The sequence below is a fragment of the Cornus florida genome, unplaced genomic scaffold, assembly GCF_030987335.1.
Source record: "Cornus florida cultivar Cherokee Brave unplaced genomic scaffold, ASM3098733v1 CherokeeBrave_3.0.0_Hap2_Chr06, whole genome shotgun sequence".
Taxonomy (NCBI): domain Eukaryota; kingdom Viridiplantae; phylum Streptophyta; class Magnoliopsida; order Cornales; family Cornaceae; genus Cornus; species Cornus florida.
The window spans coordinates 40,891,980-40,910,864 of record NW_026775576.1 but is presented as its reverse complement, the minus strand read 5'-3'; positions in this window follow the sequence as shown (position 1 = coordinate 40,910,864).

The window sequence follows — 18,885 nt, the reverse complement described above, 5'->3', positions numbered from 1 at the left end:
TATATTTATTTTAAATTAGTATGGATATTGTATATTTAAAAAGGTGTGAATCTGACTAATGCAATGCCTGAGCTCGGAAAATAAATGATAAAGATATATTTCTTACACAATGCACTTGATTTGAATTTTTTTTATATAAGATATCTTGTATCTTTAAAAGTTGGTATCCTTAAGGAAATCTTTTTAATTTTCCCACCATGGGGAGACACGTCACAACTAGAAAACTAGATAAAATCTTTTGAATGTTTAGTGGCATCAAGAAAGTAATTATATGCTAGTTGTAAAGTTTTCCAATTAGGATTGATATCCGTATAAGATAATCCATCAATATTGCAACAAATACATCTAAAATACGCTTGAAGTGTGGTAGACATGTTGGTACAAAAGATACTATTCCCGAAGAGGAAGGTATAAGAAAAAATGCATAAATGAGTTGGCGCTCCTAGAGAGGTCATTCTAAAGAGAGCAATAAAATAAAAAAGTACATAAAGAAATTGACACTATTGAAGATGCCACTCTCATAAATAGAGCAACAAAATGATTGATTAATCTAGTTTTTTAAACAAATAGCTCCTAATGGGGCAAAGGCCTTTAATGAGGCCTATGTACCTAAACATGATAAACTAATTGCTCTTAATGAGACACATGTCTTGAATATGCATATGTACCTGACAATGATGAGATCTCAATAAATTATATTGAAAAGAAAAATATTGTCGACAATATATATATTTAATTGAAGTTGCTCTTGATATTATGACACTGATAAGGATCCTGAAAGTCAAAAACATCAATGCAAAATGATTGGCCAAAATGAAAAGAAATAATACAGGTAGAATTTTTTTAAAAAAAAATTACTTGGACCTATATAGTCAAGACACTTAAAGGTAATAAGCTTGTAAATGAATATTTATACTTTTAAGATACAAAACATGATTGGTAGTACATAGTTTCTTTCAAATACCTAGTATTGAAATATGAAGACATACTTTCCTATAAAGGATTTAATAACATTTTTATTTTTACTTTGACAAATTCAGTTAGTTGAATATGCAGATGTAGGTTATTTCACTAAATTCACATAAAACTCGATCACAAACAAGATACTGATTAACTTGTAGCAACACTACTATATCAAGGCGATCTATGAAGCAAACAATAAATTACAAACTTCTTCAAATCACTTAAAGATACTCATAATTCATGAAGCAAGCCAAGAGTGCATGTAGTTGTGCTTTATGGTACAATATTCGAGAAACTAATGCACGCTATTAAAACTCAAAGATTTTCATGCTGAAGTAATGCAATAAATATGCATATAAGTGGGAGCAATGATTAGAAAGGTATTGGCATACTATACTATTTTTCCTTTACTCAGGTTTTGTCCCACTTTTCCTGACAAAGTTTTAATGAGACAGTTTTAATCAATGCAATACCATTTTCACATATATAAGAATATTGTACTATTTTTTCTTTACTAGATTTTTATCGCACTAGGTTTTTTCTAACAAGGTTTTAACAAGACATCTTCTATTTTAGATTAGTGGATCCAATGGAGAGTGTTATACAATATGGGTCCACCACCCATCACTTTACACTATGTGTATTGATGTCAATTGGTATTATGACGTGCACTTATGCAATGGTACGCTGATGCACATACAAGCATTTGATTAGTGGAGACTGTGGAGTGATGTTTAACCACTTGATTGGAGCAAGATGAAAGCTTCAAAATCAAGAACAAACAAATAGAAGCTGTGCAATTCATCGTATATATATGTCTGGTAGTATGTTGTATTGTATATTCTTTTCCGAGTAATAAAACTTCCTTTTTAAGTAAGTCTCATTAACATATATTGCATTCTTTTATCTCTCTCTATGCTATTTTACTATCTATAACTTATAAATTATAATAAAGATGTTAAATAATTATAAAATAACGTCACACTCATTTATTTATTTATTTATTTTTTCTTGGTGCATCTTACGTACTTGATGGACAAACGCAAGAGAGGTATCTAATTTTTATATATTATTTCAATAGTATATATAGGCTATAAAGACGAATACGCTAAGGAAGATGCTCCTGACATGGTCTCATCATTTCTGTTATTTGCCATGCCTATAATAAATAGGCTACTTGTTCACAAGTAACACAACCAATTCAAAATGTCAGTTTACTTACATTCCTTATATTTAAACTTTCTATTTACAATAATAATGAGTTTTTCATATTTAATTATTAAATTAATACAATATTTTTCTTTTTAAATATATAAAAATTAAATAAATTATTCAATATATCTTTTAATTTATTGATTAAATATAAAGAACTTAGGATTAAGTCACATAATTTTTTTTTAATAAATGTCTTTTTCACGCTCTGAACATGATGTAGTTCAAATTGTCACTATTTGTAATTTAATTCTGTCACTTTTGCGCTCCCACTATGTGACTTAACCTGTAACTTTATTCACTCTCCCTAACTATCACCATTAGTTATAGCAATTAATAATAATTTGAAACGGAAACTAACTTAAGAAAAGGTTATTAAAGTGTTCGTTTAAACATGATGTAGTTCAAATTGTCACTATTTGTAATTTAATTCTGTCACTTTTGCGTTCCCGCTATGTGACTTAACCTGTAACTTTATTCACTCTCCCTAACTATCACCATTAGTTATAACAATTAATAATAATTTGAAACGGAAACTAACTTAAGAAAAGGTTATTAAAGTGTCCGTCTAAAACCTCGATTAGAGAAAAGGACTTCAATGAATTCATATAAAGAAAATTATTACTGTACATGCTAGTCTTACTTTTCAATTGACACTAAGTTCTATAAAATTTTATAAGTCAATAAAATCTTAATTTTAATGAATATTTTCAATTCAGTTCATAAATCTAACAATAATATATATATATATTTTCAATTCAGTTCTATAAAATCGAAAATATTCATTAAAATTAAGATTTTATTGACTTATAAAATTTTATAGAACTTAATGGTACTTTCAATTGAAAAGCAAGACTAGCATGTACAGTAATAATTTTCTTTATATGAATTCATTGAATATATATATATATATATATATTATTGTTAGATTTATGAACTGAATTGAAAATATTCATTAAAATTAAGATTTTATTGACTTATAAAATTTTATAGAACTTAATGGTACTTTCAATTGAAAAGTAAGACTAGCATGTACAGTAATAATTTTCTTTATATGAATTCATTGAAGTCCTTTTCTCTAATCGAGGTTTTAGACGAACACTTTAATAACCTTTTCTTAAGTTAGTTTCCGTTTCAAATTATTATTAATTGCTATATATATATATATATATATATATATATATTGTTTTACCATTTTTATTGCAAATAGCTACAATGCCCCTCTCATATTAAAGTATATTTAAAAAAAAAATAGTACTATTTTGATACATGTTCTTATAAAACATAATCTCAAATTTATATAAATTCACTATTATTTTTAGAAAATAATTTGTCTAAAAAAATTATCATGAATTTACTTCCTAAAATGAAAACCTAGATGGTGATATTTAATAATATGCTAAATATTTGAGAAAAAAAAATGATATTTTGGTGGGCACTTGTTTTTTCATTGTTTTTGTAGATTTGTAGAATTTAAATATAAAGGATATAATTAATATTTAATAATTGAAGAACATTTAAAGGTGTTCAAAGAAAGGGCAATAATATGCTAAATATTTGAGAAAAAAAAATGATATTTTGGTGGGCACTTGTTTTTTTCATTGTTTTTGTAGATTTGTAGAATTTAAATATAAAGGATATAATTAATATTTAATAATTGAAGAACATTTAAAGGTGTTCAAAGGATTGAGCAGATAACCTGGAATTGTCTACATACGAAGAATAGCTTGGGGAATTGGCTATTATTATTTTTATTTTGTTTAATGCTTTTTATCTATTTTTAGGGACGGAGGCAGTTAAGGATCAGGGGGGCACGTGTCCCTTCTTGAATTTTCTCCCTCTCTTATATTTTATATATATTTTATAATAATATATATATATTTTTAATGAAAATATAGAAAGTACCGCCCCTGAATTTTCTCATTCTTCTTAAAATTCTATATATGTTTCATATTTTTTTCTCCTAAATTATTTCCTTAATACTTATATTATATATTTGTAAATTAATTTCATACCAAAAATATCACTATCTATCTCTCTCTCCCTCTATATACATATATACTTATATGCGTATACATTATATTATAAATATATATTACGGTAAGCCATATTTATATATGCCCCCTAAAAAAATTTCTAATTCCGTCACTGTCTATTTTATACAGTATTTTAATACTTTTTGATCACTTTTGTCATCCCCCAACAATAGCTATACTAATACATAGTTCAAACAAAAAATAATAAAATAAAAAGTAAATAATGAGATAAATGTACCACACCATTACACATTCTTAAAAATATATATAAAATGTCACATCAATATTTTTTATTAAATAAAATTGATATAATATTTTACTATTATAAAAATAGATAGAGTATGCATATACCGGATGCTCTTAAACTACAAAATATCCCCAAACTAATCTATTAAAAAATTTATTAGTAATCAAAACAAAGTGAAACCAATTTTATTTACTAATTGAATGAAGTAGGATTAAAATTTTCAACAACCAATCAGAAATTCAGCACTCACCAAACGTTTTTGTTGTATTACGTGGCCTGTAATCTACAGTAATATATATTTTTTTAGCTCAAATTTGTTTAACCTTCTGAAGCTGACATCACAGCCCACCTTAGCAAACCCACTTGCAAGGGTTTGTACGCACTAGCCGGCAACTTCTTTGGTCAACAATTACGGCTTCATGTATATGTATGCTATATTTGGAACTGAAGCCAACCAATTTGGTTGGTTGAAATTGTGGCTGTGATGTGTTAGAAAAGCAACCAGACAAAGCTTTGGTCTGCCGTCTTGGATAAGCTACCAGTGCGTGAGTAAATCTGAGTATTTTCAGAGGTTTGCCTTGCAATAAATTCAACCTTTCTCTCTTAAAATTGTCGATGAATCGAATTTTGATCCGAATTCGATCTGAATTTTATTCGATTATTTGAATATAGATTAAATACAAAATTCAATAATTCGATTATGATTCGAATTCAATAATTCAATAACTTAACAAATTAGATTTGGATTAGACCTGATTCGACTCGTTAATAATTCGATCCGATTAAAATTATATATAATTATATTTATATTTTATATATTAGCAGATTTCCACCATTAGTTTTGTTTAGATTACATAAAAGACCAATCAAAACATTATATGTACAGAAGTATAATGTTCTCACTCACACAATAATATCTCTCCTAGTATATACATATCACCTAACCTTCAATTAGCCACAAACTGAAAGCTCCAAAACCCTCCCTTTACGAGAGTTTCAGGTTGGAGAAACTCAACGACCAAGAGAAAGGGTGCTCATTGATCAGTTGGAACCCTTGTTTAGTGAGTATTTTGTTTTTATATTCTCTAATCTCTCTTTTTCCTTCTCTTCTTCTCCACTACCCTAATTTTTTATGCCCTAATTTTCTCTCTTTCACAACTTGTTCAGTGAGTAGTTATTTCATTTTTTTTCTTCTTTTTTCACTCTCCTCATCATCTTCTTCTTCTTCCTCCCCTGTGTCTCATTTTTTCCCCACTCTTTATTGTGATTTTATTTCTTTAACAAAGAGTACAAAAACAAGTGATATTATTTCACTTGTATAAAAAATTACTCTTTGTTCTACCTTCAAATAAATTTTTTTAAACATATTGTCGGTGAACTTGAGATTTTGTTTTTTGAGTAGTTAAGAATAAGGAAGTTGTTTGCCCTAATTGATTGATTTGTACAAAAGTGTGTAATTTAATCGGATCGGACATCCGATCAAGTGTGGATCGGATATGGATCCATCAAATGAAAATCCGTCAGATTATTGGATCGGATCGGATCGTGTGTTATGCCTATCGGATTTGGATCGGATCAACCATGATCCGGTTCATATTTGATCCATTGACAGGTATATTCTCCATTACTTCCTCAACTGAACCATTTTTGAGAAATCTCATTGCTATAGAGCAATTTTACTCTTACTATTCTCGTTATTTCACATCTCATACTTTTCTCATGGATAAACTCATCAACACTGCAAATGATGTTGATATGCTTGTACAAGCATGAGCAAGGACGGATGTAAGGGGAGCTCTGGTGGACTTATTATAGGTAATTTTAGCCCAACTCAAATTTTTAAATTTTTTTTTAATAGTACTAGTCCACCCCAAAATATATTGATAGATGCACAACTATTTGGGTTCAAGTGAAGAGGTGGCGCATCTCTACAACAATATGTATAAGAATGTTTATGTAGGTGGTTTCATTTTGTGCATCTTTACAATAATATATACAAGAATGTTCATGTAGGTGGTTTCATTTTACTAAGCCATATATGCAATCAGGTGACCAATTACTGCAACCTTTTCAGACCAGGTTGTGTAGCAAAACTTAATCGTGACTATTTTAGTAATCCATGGACAGGCTTATCTGTCTTTGCTGCCACGTATAAGAAATAAAGATGAATAAGAAAGTGAAATACTACACATAATATTATCATTAATTCAATGTTAATTCTATACACATAAAACCCTATCTAAGTATGGTAAATACATAAAGGAAGATCCTAATTATATGATACAATTAATTGTCAAAAATGAGAAAAACTAATTACATAAATTACTACTATAATCGGGAAATTATTTATGTAAATATTACAGTGAATCATTTGAGGATTGTGTTGACGATTGAGGCTTGATTAACGAACGAGTATCTCTAATATTGCCCTGCAAGATGGTGTTCCCACCAGAGACACCAATCTTGGACCTAAGATGCAAAAGTCGCTGCCTGGACATTAGTTTTGTAATAGCATCCGCGAGCTGGTCCTTTGTCGAAACATGGGACACACGAAATTCACCGCTAGTGATCCTGTCATGAGCAAAGTGAAAATCAATAGTGATATGTTTTATCCTAGAGTGAAACACGGGGTTGACGCATAAATAAGTGGTTCCCACATTGTCACAGTAAATAATAAGTTGTTGCGGGAGTATGACACAAAGTTCCTTTAGTAAGGATTGAATTTATGCTAATTCAGCTGTTGTTACTGCAACCACTCGGTACTCAACTTCCATTAAGGAACGAGTAACATAACGTTGTTTCTTGGAGCTCCATAAAATTGGATTATGGCCAGAAAAATAACATAGGCATTGGTGGAGGTAAGATTATCCTTATTCCCCACCCAATCAGCATCCGAGAAGGCATGAAGATGTAGTGGAGAGTTATTTTTTAAAAGAAGACCATGAGACATCGTGTCCTTGCGGTATCGAAGAAGACGTTTGGCAGCAGCCTAATGAACAGTAATAGGCTTGTGTATAAATTGCGAGAGCTTGTTCACTATGAATGAAATGTCCAGATGAGTGATTGACAAATATTGAAGGTTGCTGATGACCTATTGATACTCAGTGGCATCAAAGAAGTTGGAACCATTAGTAATAGTGAGAGACGAGCTTGTAGATAGGGGCGTCTGAACCTCCTTTGCTCTAAGCATGGCAGTTCTATGAAGAAGATCTTGTAAATATTTGTGTTGGGACAAAAGAATACCCTGACGAGTGGGAACGACCTCGACACCAAGAAAATAGTTTAGAGCGCCAAGATTTTTGATAGAGAATTTATCTGAAAGTTGAGCAATAAGACTGTGAATCATGGATGTATTGATACTCGTCACAATTAAATCATCAACATATACTAACAAGTAAATCAAAGTTCCATTATGAGAGTATATGAACAATGATGTATCCGAATGAGAATTTGAAAAACCTATTGATACTAAAAAAATTTTGAGTTCAGTTTACCATATTCATGGCGCCTGCTTGAGTCCGTATAGAGCTTAACGTAATTTACAGACATGTCTTGGAAATGAGGGATCAATAAAACCTGGTGGTTGGGACATGTAGACTTCCTCAGTGAGATGCCTATGAAGAAAGGCGTTGTTCACGTCAAGTTGATGAAGTGACCAGCCACAAGAGAGTGCAAGATAAAGAATAACCTGAATTGTCATTGGCTTGACAACGGGACTAAAGGTATCTGTAAAGTTAACTCCTGGGCATTGATTAAATCCCTTTGTTACAAGACAAGCTTTGTAGCGTGAAATTGAGCCATTGGGATTTCGTTTAACACAGAATACCCACTTGAAACAAATAATATTCAGAGTGGGATGAGAGGGAACTAGTTCCCAAGTGCCGTTACAGATAAGTGCATGAAACTCCTACGACATAGCAGCGCTCCATTTAGAAATTTTCATTGCTTGTGAGACACATGAGGTTTCAAGTGATGCACTGGGAGAGTGAGTAGTAGTCTTAAAGAGCTTATTCGGTTTGTATATGTTATTTTGTGAACGGGTGACCATGGTGTGGGTTCGCGTGGGCTGAAGAGATGGCTCCACAGTAGGAGGAGTTGTAATAGTAACACGGTCAGCAAAATTCTCACGTGAGAAAGGATTTTCATATGGGAAGGAACCACTCGAAGGGCATGACTGAGTTGGTGAGCTGGTAATCTCATGTATAGAATTGGAAACTGAGGATTGCATGTGAGAGGATGCGATTGGTGAGATTTCTAGGGAGAAAATCTGGCCAGAGACGGAAGGAGTAGGATAATCAGGGATTGGAATTTAAAATATGGGAGGTGCGGTGGAGAGATTCATGGAAGTAACAAGTGTAGAATTTTGGTCAAGAGAAAAATATGGAAAGATTGTCTCTACAAAATTGACGTGTCTGAAAACAAAGATGCGGTTAGTGGTGGGATCTAGACATTTATATGCACTTTGTGTAAGAGAGTACCTAAGGAACACAAAAGGCCAAAAACTTGGTTCAACTTTGTTCTTAGTGTAAGGCTTTAACCCAGGATAACACAAGTATCCAAAAACACGTAATTTGGTACAATTTGGTGGATTACCAAACAATATTTCAAACAGAGATTGGAGAGATAATTTTTTTGTTGGCATGTGATTAATTAGATAGACGGTGGTAAGAAATATATTAGACCAAAATTTTAGAGGAAGCGAGGCTTGACTCAAAAGTATGAGACCCGTTTCCTGAATATGGCGGTGACAACATTCAACTATACCATTATGTTCAGGGGTATGGGGGTGGTGTGAAAAGATGTGTAATCCCATAGGATTCAATAAAAGATTTTAGTGCACTAAATTCCCCACCACCATCAGAATAGATGGAAATAATTTGTCTTTGGAAAATTTTTTCAACCACTTATTTAAAATGAGTAAATACACTGGAGACCTCAGATTTTAATTTGATCAGAAAAACCATATATACTTTGTAAAATGGTTAACAAATATAACGTAATATTGAAAACCATCATGAGATTTAACTGGAGAGGGTCACCAAACATCAAAGCAAATTAATTCAAGATCGAGGAGCATTACTTTTTAAAGAGGACTTATGAAAAGGAAGTTTGTGGATTTTATTGCAATTGCAAGCATTACATAAAATTTCATTAGTAATAGATGAGGACAAATGTAAGGTTTGAGAAGAGACAATATGTTTGAGAATTTTGGTAGATGGATGACTCAGACGGCTGTGTCATTATTGAATAGGAACTTTGATGCTAGGAATTGAAATACGAGAGTTGGCTTGGAAGAGAGAGATGCATGAGATGGCAATTCATAAACTTCGTCTTTATTCGCTCCTTTCATGAGAGGTTCCCCTGTGCGAAGATCCTTCACCACAAAATAAGAAGGTGAGAATTTAATAGACACACCATTAGAATTACAAAACTTAGAAACATAAATTTTGAGGACTATGACATAATGATAGATTTTTATGCAAAAATTAGACCGTTTTCCGCTAAATATTTGGGACTCTTGCCTCATTAAGCATTGAAGATTAGCGTCAAAAGATGGAGAACTTGGGAAAAAGAAAGTTGAAGAGTTAGTTTGGATTCGTAACCTATTTAACTTGAGTGATTAATTCCTTTGGGGTGTCTTGACACCTAATGCCTTGAAATTAGCTGGTTTGGGAGTCATTGCCCAAAAGCTTACTGCATTGGTTTTGTAGAGAGCTTAAGGGATCCGAACATTGCATTAAACTCTTGTTGAAAAAAAAAAAAAAAAGAAAAATGAAAAATGAAAAGAAATGAAAATCGAAAAAAGAAGAAGAAAAAGACAAGAAAAAAATGCATACCTGTGTTAGAATTGTTATTTATGTCTTGAGAATTGAAATTGAAAGAATTGCCAATAAATTGAGGAATGTTATGGAATGTATATGAGTATGGATAGTTAGCAACATAGATGGATGTAAGTTCACTTTTATAAGCATGTTAAATTTCGAAATTATTTGATCTGTAGATTTGAACTTTCTGTGGGGACCATTGTTGTTATGCATGATGTTGAAGGTTCAAGATTGTCTCTCGATAGTCATGATATACATACTTGTTGTAATTTTTTGTTTAATCATTGTCAGGATGTTGGGCTATGCTAAACAGTTGATGAATGAGCTAAAGTGCAATTTAGGTATGAATTTTGGAAGTTTGTGGGTACCATATCTGGAAACTCTCACGAGACTATATGTAACGAATCGGGCATTTTCTTCCTTTCCTTTTCTTCAAATTTTACGGATAAATTTTTTCTGTTGTCTTTTCTATTTTGTGTTTGGTTTCTTGTCACTTAGTGTTTTCTCGAGGGCTTGGAAATGGTTTCTCAGACTCTTTCTCCTGAATTGACAACTTCCTTTGAGGACTGAGTCATTTCCACATTTTTCGTTTTTCGACACTATTCACTTTTCGTCCTTTTTCCTATTTGTCTTTTCCCCGTTTGTCACTTTGTTGGCATAACCTCACTCTTTGTGTTCGGAGTTGGTTTTTGATTGCACGTATCTTCATTCTAAGTGGTTTCCACGAAATACGTATCTTTACTTTTGCAGTAAAGTACTCTGGTTGCTCACGGTGTCCATAGGGGCATGGATGTATAGTTTTTCAGAATCTTTTTCTTTTTTTGGGGTGTTTTTCGTAAATATATTTTGAAGATATTTTATTTTAGGGGTTTTTAAGAAAATATTTTTGAAAGATATTTTCATTCTGGGTCATTAGTGCATTTTTCACTTTTGGAGGGGCCATTGTGCAATTAATGAAAGTTATTACAAAAATGCCTCATTTTGAGCCTGGATCCTCATACGAGATTCATTTCTACATTTTTTTGAATTGTGTGCTCTTAGAATTTCCTTCTGGTCATTTTTCTCCAGTTTCAGGGGTTTTGGCCCCAGTTGTTACCGAACTTGTTTGGGGCATATCTCTCTACTCAGAACGTAGTTTTTGACACCGTTTCTTTCGCTGTTCATATTTTCTCATTTTGGTTCTCACGGAGTTTTGTCGTTTGAGCGCGTCTGCTCAAATTCCACTTTTTCGGACCTAGCGGGGCTTTTTCGGGGCACTTTTTGAGATTTCTATAAATAGGTTACCCTAAATTTTAAAATCATATTTTTCAGACCTTCTTCCTCCTCTTGGCCAGCAGCCATGGGAGCCCAAGGGGCTGCCTTCACTCTTTCTTCTCCACTTGATTTCCTTGATAGAAAGTCTTCGGCCTTAACATTTATCGTAGGCCTCGTCGTGTTCTACCTTTCCCTTTATTAGAACACGTTTTTGGCCAAATTTTTTGAAGTCAAGTTGTGATTTTGATGGGGCTTCCTTGGGATTCTTGTTCATCGTGTTGTCCCCGACAAAACCCTGAAGTATCGTCGAATTCGGAACACTTTTCTTTTGGTGGGGATTTGAGATTTTCATCTCAAATTGAGGTAGGGGGTGTCTTAGGTTTATATTAACGTTGTATGGATAATTTTAGAAGTTTATACAACTTGTATGCATGTTTTAGTTCAAGTTCTAGAATTTAATTTAATTTTTTTCCATATTTAAGATTTAATTCTCATGATGCTATGTATCTTAGAATTAAATTGTGGCATGCTAGAAAATTAAGTTTTGGTATGGTTGTTTACATATATTAAATTGAGATTATTTAAATGAGAATTGTAACTTTTAATTAATATTTTTCTTTGGTGAAAGTTTAATTTACATAGATGTAACTTGCATGAAATAAGTTTGTAATGTGATATTACAATAGGTCTTGGCATGTTTCCTAACATATGTTAAATTGAGAACATTTGGATGAGTTTAAAAATCTAGAGATTTTAATTAAAAGAATTAATTAAAATCTATTGAATGACTTCATTGGCTTAATTAAGTTTTTAACTTGATATTTGTGATGATTAGGACATGTATACTAGCATATATTAATTTGGGACCATTTGATATTGTTTTAGAATTTAGGAAATTGATTATTAATATTTAATTAAATTCCATTTTTTATTGTTCCAATGGCCTAATTTAGTTTTTGAATTGATATATGTAACGATCAAGTTATATGGTATAACATGCATTAATCATGGATCATTTGGTTGAGAATTGAAACTTAGGGAAATTAATTAATTTTCGTTTCTTTTGTATTAAAGATTTAATCATGTATTTGACGTTGGTTGTATGTTTAAATCATGATTTACGATTTGTATTAAATTCATGAGTTTATGTTTTCAATATTGAATGATATTGTCATAGCGTGTAACGAATTGCACATTGAAGATTCGACATTTGTCATGCCTTAGTAGTTGTGGACTTAGAGCATGTATTGTATGTATTTCCAAATTTGGTTGTGCATGGTAGATTGTTGATTATCTTGTATATACATGTTGATATATATGTTGTTGCACAACTTGTTGATTTTGGAAACTTGGGGATGTCGTTGTTTGACTACGGCTAGAACATGGTTCTAGTATGGGGGATTGTCCCTCTACAGTTTAGTGCGCACATTGGGAGGTTTACCATGGGCTAGTAACCCTAAAGTAACTATGGTATCTGTCTGATCCGGCGTGACGTCCAAGTATCCACTTTGGTTGATTTCACATTTCATTTCAAGTTGATAACTACATGATATCGTAACTTGTTGTTCCTTAGTTGATTTCCCATTTTAAGTTTCAAGATATTAACTTTGAGAAATCATGCTTATGCGTTGTATTGGAAGTTCCAATGTTGGTTAAATTGCATCGATATTGTGATTTGTGTTTTGACGTTCAAATATAACTTAGGAATGATCCTATAAATTCATTAGAACATAGACGTTAGGTGGCATGACCCACTTTAGTTGTTTTCGTATCTTAAGTTGCAAGTTGATACTTTTGAGAACCTATATCTTGTTTCCTTGTATAACATGCTTCTATATTGTTTAAATTGCATGGATGATGTGATTTATGCTAGAAATGATCTAATATAGCTTAGGATGCTCCCTGAGTCTCATCTTGACATAGACGTTAGGTGGCATGAGCTCCTTTAACATGTTTTACCTCAAGGTGATAAAATTGTAAAATGCTAGGTCGATGCATGCTCATCTTTTACGAGTAGCTTTATGTTACTCACCCACGTTGGGGACATTTTACATATATAGGGACCTTGATTTGGGATGCACACTAAGCCATGAAAGTTTCATAGACTTGAAGTATCATTTTCATGAAAATGTTGGCATGAAATCCTTTTTGTAGCTTTATGTATCAAAACTTGTACCTTTGATTCCATTTATGTAATGTGTACATAAGTACACTCTTTTCAATGTATTTGACATGTATGAGATGAGGCCGGAGGCCAATGACATGTATTTTGTATTCTATGCACTTTCGTTGATAAGATTCACTCTGAAAATTTTGAAAAATCACGAGTTATTGCTTCATAACTTTTGCATTAGGTGTGAGAATTCCATTATTTTTCTTTCATAGGGTCTCCATGATCATGCATGAGGTGTGGCCAAGGGCCAAACCATATTTGAAATTCATATATATTCATAAATGTTGAAAATTGCCTTAATGGGAATATTATGAAAACTATGCGTTTTAATATGTCATTTATGCACCGGATTGTGCATTGGGTATGAAATTCATTATCTAGCATTCATTTAATATGTATAAGGTGTGGCCAAGGGCCAAACACCATTTTTTTTTTTTCATTTTTGCACTTTAGTGTCATACTTTGCATTTTGAGCTAAAATAGTAAAATCCGAACCTTTAAGGGTTCATTTCCAAATCGGGTGATGCAAAGTGTGCATGAGCACATTCATTAGGACCTACTTAATATGCATGAAGTGTGGCCAAGGGCCAAATGGTAATTTGAAATCATTTGTTAATTTTAGTTTTCAAATTTCACATTTCTAGTTCATTTTTGCCTTTTTGGCCGTAGGAGGGTCGAATTTTGCATCGGTGGTATTTTTAAGCCGTAAACCATTGTAGCACATTCTAATAGGTAAGTTATGTTTGCGTGCATGATCGTTTTCAAGAAAAACCTCATCCTTGGTGATTTGAACCTTCTATGGTCTCATTTTGCATTTTTATTGCATAATCTGATTTTAGGGCATTTTGGAGTTTTTCTTAGGGAAATAAATTCCGGTCTTCATATGATCACTTAGAAAATGTGATTTTAGGGGGGGCTTTTTTTTTTCGTATTTTTCCAAAAAATGTCATCTTTGTACCGGAAATCCCTCGCAAAGTTTAGCTTTTAGTTTGTATTTTTGCAGCTTTTTAACCCCATGACCTGATTTCATGGAAGTGCATTTTGGGCATTTTACAGTGAGTTTTTTTTTATTTTCTCTCACGAAACCGGGTAGAAAATTTGATTTCGGGAGGGGTTTCTTTTTTTGTGTTTTTCTAGAAAAATTCGTTTGGTAGCCCGTTTTTGCTCTCAGATCAGGACAGTCACTGTAGCAACTTTTGCCCTTTTGTCCAGTTCTGATCTAGGAGCATTTTGGGCATTTTGTAGTGTGTTTTTTTCATTTCCTTTTGTGAGGTCAGGTAGAAAACTCGATTTTAGGGGGGAGCGGGGTTTCTTCTTTGTGTTTTTACAGAAAATGTCATCTCAGACTTGAAAACCGCTCGTTAAATCTGATTTTCTGTGCGTATCTGCACTATTTGAACAAGTTTGTTGTAAGGGCATTTTGGGGATTTCACGTCAAAAATAAAATTTTCTTTTGATATGGTCAGCTTGAAAAAAATATTTTGAGGGGGGTTTCTTCTTCGTATTTTTCCAGAAAACATCGTTTAGTGCCTCAAAACGGTACACGGATTTCAGTATTTTGCCCAGGTTACTATTCACAGCTGTGGCGACGTCAAAACTTTGTTTTGACTTTTCTTTTTCATCTAGACTCCGAATCAAGTGATTCTTGAGTCCAATTTGATTAATTTTTGCTGTCTTCCCAGTGGTGTGCTCGGTAGCACCTGACTTTATATTTTCAGAAATGACCATTTTGCCCTTGGGGCTATTTTTGTTTGGTTTTCTTATAATTCGCGTCCACTACTTTCTTTTGAGTTTCGTGACCTTATGAGAAGTCATGGATGTGTCTCAGGAATAATATACATTCTAGGGATGTCATTTTCATGTAAAATGACCATTTTGCCCCTGGGGGCTTATTTGTCATATTTTCGATCTTTTACTTCCGCATCAGTTCTCATTGAGTTCCACGACCTCATGGAAGGTCACTTTGACTTCTTAGAGTCTTGTTTTCTATTTTCGCTTTCACATTTCGGATCCGTCATCGGATTATTCTTTCGGTTCATCATTGATGCACTGGCCTAAAAACCAGGGCCGTCATACTATAATTGTCCACTAGGGGTAACTTAGGGTTCAAAGGCTTATTGCATATGCTAATTGCAATCGTGATTCCCACGAAAGCGGACTATTTGTTTCTTATTTTCATTTTTATTTTGTTCTTCGATTCTGTATTGCTAAGAGACTAGCAATATGTAAGTTTAGGGGTATGATAAGCGTTGAATATTTAATATTCGAGCCCTTAAAAGCTCATGAGTTAGTACCTTAGCATCGTTTTTATCTCGGTTTTATACTTATTTGTGATTATTTGCCTTTCGTAGGTCATTTCATAAAAAAAGAGAATCAAATTATACTTTTAACGCATGAGACGATGTTCCCGAAGCTTTTGGAGGTATTCTGGACTTTCTGGGAAGTTTCAGAGGTCAACCGAGTGAGATTTGAAGAAGTACAAAGAACAATGCTTGAGCACTGTGCTAATAGGGCTCAAGCGTTGATTAGCACTTGAGCGCTATATCAACAAGGCTCGAGAGCTATTTTGGAAAAATGACTAAGTGTTTGAAGGAAAGACGCTTTGGAAAATTTGTGAAAAAAAATGGCTAAGTGTGGATTAGGGCTCGAGCGCTGTCTGTAACGTTGGAGTTAGGGCTCGAACATTGTTTTCAGTGTTGGAGTTAGGGCTCGAGTGTTTTTTTAGTGCTAGAGTTAGGGCTCGAGTGTTGTTTTTAGTGCTCGGGTGCTGTTTATAGGGCTCGAGTGCTATTTTGTCTAGGAGTAAAAATCTGTGAGGGATAAGTGTAAAATCAGGCCTTTTTGGTTCCAGACGGGCCTAGATGTCTCTAGAAGCTAAAAATCCCCTCCAAGAAGGGGTAGGACTTGTTCTCCACTATAAAAGAAGATGAGAAGACACATTGTGGCTCTCTTTCTCTCTTCTTCCTCTTGGTTCTCCTACCTTGTGGCGGCTTTTAGGGTTTTGAAGATTGAAGATTCCAATTGGCGGTCCATGGAGATGGCTTCTACACCAATAATGATGATATCCTTCCTCTCCATAAGTAGCTAAAGCATTCCTTAAGGAATTAATGTAACCCTAGTTCAAGTAGCATGGTTTGATTGTTTTTAACTTTGGGAATTTTTATATGCATATTGATCGCATGATTTTGAGCAATTGACTTAGTTATACTAAACAATTGGGTTTTAATGAATAAAATTTATTTTTGATGAAATGGATCTCTTGTATTAGAATTATTTTACTTTAATCAAATTCAAACTATTTTTATTGTGAGAGATTGGTGGCTAAGGGCTTCTTTTAACGGTTTAAGTAGTGATCATGTAATGGTGCTTAATTGAATATATATAAATGAATGTTTTAATAATTCATTTCTAGGGAAGGCGAGTTGTACTACACTCTAGATTAGAGTATTTAGGTAGACAATTCGTACCAACCGAAGATGAGTTATGGCTTAGTATTTATTCATATATACCTTCTTAATTGAATTAAAGTGTGCTGGTAGCCACTTGATTCTTGAATACACGTAAGTGTGAATTTCCCCATAGTTGAAGCAATTGACCATGTTACAATTGACCATGTTACGAGGCTAGCGGTAAAGTCAATCCCTAAGTTCTTCTTCCCTTGATTTCAATACTTGTAATTTTTATTTTCAATTTTATTGCAATTTAGACACAGTTAAACCAAAATCATCTTTTTCTTGAATTAAATTAGGATTAATTTTATACTTGACAATCCACCATAGTCCTTTTGGTTCGACACCTTCAACATAGCCCTATCCTACAAGGATTCATTCTATTGCGAGTGGTTTATCATTGTAAACACATATCATTTTCCTTCTTTGTTAAGCTTTATTTGTTAATTTGTAACAAAAAGGGGGAGACATATATATTGATATTCACATATTGATATATATTTCTTGATTAAGCTTTATGCATAGTTTTGTTGAGCTGATGTGCAGATCACAGGTTAGAGAAACTACAAGTGATGAAGCTTTATATGGTTCAAGAAGAATTACGATTTTTGTCTATTTTTGGACAATCAATGTAATTTACTTCTTCTACTTGGGTAAATTATTTGTTGTCTTAGGGGTTTTGTCATGAAATTGCTAAAGGGGGAGATTGTGAGATATAAATTTGTAATTGGTATATTTCGTTGTCAAAACGAGTTTGATCGAGTTGTAAATTTTCAGTTTGATTTGTCAAGAATCAAAATCGGAAGAGGAATTGAATAAGTGATCATGTTCATACTTCGATACACTCTGGAATGATGAGACCAATGCTTTAGGAAGGTTAGAGTGTGTGAGGACACTTTGGTATTTTTCAAAATTGGTATTTTTCAAGTCTGGCCAACTTGAACCGATTCAACCATTCTGAATCGGTTCAAGTGTCAAAAAATTATTTTATTCAAAAACTCATTGGCCAACTTGAACCGGTTTAACCACTCTGAATCGATTTAAGGCCTTCAGACAGTTTTATTAACTTAGTTTCCTGATTTGTTTTGGCTTCCTATTGTGCATAGACTTTCACCATATTAATTATACATGAAATTGACTTGTTTTCTGTGATGTCTTTCAATTTTCTAATTTTTCAGGACATTTTTCGCATTTATTATTTATCGTTGGGTTCTGCATTATTTTTCTTTGGTGTGATCATTTTGTTTTATATGCCATTCATAATTTGTATAAGGGATAGTATGGAATTTTGTTGTGGTAATGGCATGATGGGGTTTTAGTAATGTTGGGGGGTTGTTTTAGTACTTTTGCAAGATCCAACTTTGACTAAGCCTTTGCTTGACACCATGCAGTACACTTGGCAGCTCTTTCTTATGCAAATGACATCTATACACTAAGTGGCAGCATTCCACTAACTCCTACTAACCCATTTTCGGCAGCTAGTCTCAGTTTCTTCTTCCCTCGTTTCTTTTTTTCTTTTCCTTTCCTACTCTATTTTTTTCGTTCTCTATTGAAGCTCTCTTTAGAGCTTGGTTTTTGAGGGTCTTCTTGTGGAATTTTGGAGCAACCCTTAGGAGAGAAAATGAGCATGAAGGAGAGACCTTTCCATTGATATAAGAATTAAATCCATTCCTTTACCACTGTTTTTCAAAACTTGTCTTGAAAGAAGGAGCTTTGGTTGTACTAC